Below are 3,319 nucleotides of genomic sequence, written 5' to 3' on the forward strand. Positions count from 1 at the left end.
GGAACTCTATAGGAAACACCTGGCTAAAAGGCGCGCCAAATCACAGCCGGCTGGTGCAGCACCAATGGACGAGACAACCCTCCACCAACAGTTGGTCGAGGCCTTTCACCAAGCGGCAGAAGAGGCTATTCCAAAAACAAAACATACATCAAGACAGTACAAGGATTACTGGTACTACTGTCCCAGGGTGAAAGAATTCAACCACAGAGTGAACATGGCCCGAAGAAACTACAGAAGACATCCCATTTACACAAACAGCCATCTCCTGCAAGACATAGTCAAGGATACCAGGGAAGAGAAGGAAGAAATCAAAAGTGCAAGCTGGCTCAAGTGGTGCTCCGAACTGAACGAGCACACCTCCCTCGGCAAAATGTGGGCCCAGATCCGAAGGGCATCTGGGAAGGCAACACCACCACCACCAACCCATCCCAACCCAGAAGAGGAAGCCGAGAGACTTGCAAAACTCTTCTCCGACCGAGCAGCAACGAAAAACCGACCGAGACATGCGGAGGAGACACAACAGCGTCTGCGACAGACCAGACTCCAGATGATCGAAGAGGCCTGCAATGTTGAAGATGACACCGACAGACCCTTCAACCAGCAAGAACTCCAGAAGTCGATAAAATGAAGCAAGGACACAGCACCAGGGGCCGACAGGATAACCTACTCCATGCTTTCCCATGCCGGAGAAGCCGGGCACGAGGCTTTGCTACAAGTCATCAATGCTTCGTGGATAGCACAGAGACTTCCACCGGAATGGAAGAAGGCAGATATACAGCCCATTCCAAAGCCCAGAGTGTAAGGGCGGGGGCTCTACCACTGAACCACCGAGGCCACCATTAAGGGCGGCAAACACGCTGCCACCACTAAGGGCGGAGATTTTCTTCCTCCCTTATATTCTTATTTTATACTTCTCTCTCTGTCTTAGTTCCTTCAAGTGTTTTGTCTAAATAGTTTATTTCATAGTTCCTTCAACACCTCAGACCTTTGGTAGCATGGCTAGGGTAGGCACATGGGTACTGTAATTCTGGTATCAAGGTCACTTGGACAAAATAAAGGTGGATACTGGGAAAAAGAAATACCCCTAATATTCTCTAAGAAATGGTTTATTAATATGAAATCAAAGTAGGGAAAAAGATGTCATTAACATACAACTCCAAGGTTCAGACCCCTTGGCTTTACTCCATTGCAATTCACTTAGATACCCTGGCTTCTACAACATTACTGGTGGTACATTACATACAGCTACCAGGATCAACTCCTTGGCTTCTCAGCTGCAACTCCAATCAGATACTCTCGCTTCTTACAACATTACTAGTGATACATGACATTACATTACATTACAAGACAAACTTACATCTGATACCTTCACTAGACTGTTGTTAGTACATATGGAGGATGCACTCACAACACAACACGTTATTACTGATACCAACAATTTACATGGATTCACTACCCAACATGGGATAATTATATTCCGTTAATTATCCCCAAACATATACAGTACAACAAACACTGTGGACCATATAACTTCCAGGAGTGTCCCAGGGTAGAACACTGGCGTCTCCAACTGACGACCGCTGTTATGATTGGTGGTAGTTTAACACGTGGCGAGAGCCTAGGATCTACTTCCCAGAATGCAGACTGGAGCAATTTGAATCCTGCCGAGTCGGCGACATCGTCCACTACAGCTAACTGTTAGGTATCCACCGACTCTGGGCAGTCGGTGGGGTGTTCAAATAACCCACACACTGGATCTGAGATAAATTTGGAGAAGCGTCAAGGGAAGGCATGATGATGACTCAATCACAAACAATCTTTCGTCTAGCAACGACAGACGACATTTACACTGAGTAAATGACAATTTCACTGTTACAACATGAACACGGATACTCACAAAATTGACTAAGTTAAACTGAATGGCTATATCGGGGAACACTGGCTTACATACCTGAGACAAATTTGGAGGGCGTCAAGGAAGGCTGAATCTCCTCCTCGCAGGGGTTTATATACCCGTGAGTTGCCAGACGTGGCTACTCACGCAATGACAAAAATTACATTCAAATCAACTGGGCGGTGAGTGTGTGCTTCCATGGGAGTGGGCTTGTAGTGGATTCCTCTACAGGCGCCGTTTGTCGCTGAGTAGCCGAACCTTCTCGAATTCCCCAGCCTACGCCTCCAGTGCCGCCGACAGGCGGGGGTCAACTATCTACCCACGCCTACCCCGCAAGACCGGACAGACCTGACACCGCTGTGACCAGCCTCTTTCTACTCACTGCCACCAGCAAGCAACACCTCCTCCTCTGCGCCAGCCTGGCAGCTCCTGCTCCTGCCGGCGACCTTGGCGTCCCCCAAGCCGCGTGTCCTCACTCTGGGCACCCTCACCAACCAGCTCTCTCTACTCAACGTTTGTTACCATGCTGCCTACCCAGCAACAAGCTGCATTGTACATCCAATACAATATGTATACAGTGAGCACATTGTGAGTTTCCTTTCTCTATCCCATCCCGAGTGTGAACCAATATCTCATAACCCCACAGGCTATTCTTCATTTGTATTCGAATCCTTACAAATGATGGTCATTCCTTCCCCAAGTGTCATGGGAAATTTGCTAAATGCAAAATGTGCTAAAAGTAGTTATGATATCAAAAGTGACGCCTATGTCAACTGACAACGCTAAGAAATTAATAAATATTAAAAAAGTTTACCGATTTTGATGTTTAGTGGTGAAGATAAAAGCAAAAGTAAATAGTATGTGTACCAAAATTTTACGCTTTCTTCCAGTGTGTAACGATTTTACTGTATACCTATACTGTATACCTATACTGTATTATCTCTATAATCTATTCATGCTGAACTGAACTGTATAATTGCAGTCTATAACACGTTTATCCAATTTTAAATCTATACGATAAATTTACTGAGTAAATTTTATTATTATTTATTATTATTACAGTATCATGCCCCACCTAAATTTGATCTGGATCCTTCTTTACATCCTGTTGTCTATGTACTGTACTCTACATGCCAAATTACTGTCAATTTGTATGATGATTCTACTGAATGAATATATACCTTTCGCTATATAAGTTATATTACAAAATGAAGAATACCCGAGAGTCATTCTTGGTGTCAATATTTGCACTCAACAATTTGATTTACGTTTGATGGTGAATCCTTTGTGGTGGTGACGTTATGCAGTAATGTTATCACTGCTTCAACAAGTAAGGTCTTTAATGCATAACAAAGTTAGTATTTACTCTAGTCTATCAACAGGTAAAAATTATGAGACAACTCAGTATAAAAAGTCTTTCATATA

Source organism: Homarus americanus, unplaced genomic scaffold (genome assembly GCF_018991925.1).
Source record: "Homarus americanus isolate GMGI-L3 unplaced genomic scaffold, GMGI_Hamer_2.0 scaffold6317, whole genome shotgun sequence".
Lineage (NCBI taxonomy): Eukaryota > Metazoa > Arthropoda > Malacostraca > Decapoda > Nephropidae > Homarus > Homarus americanus.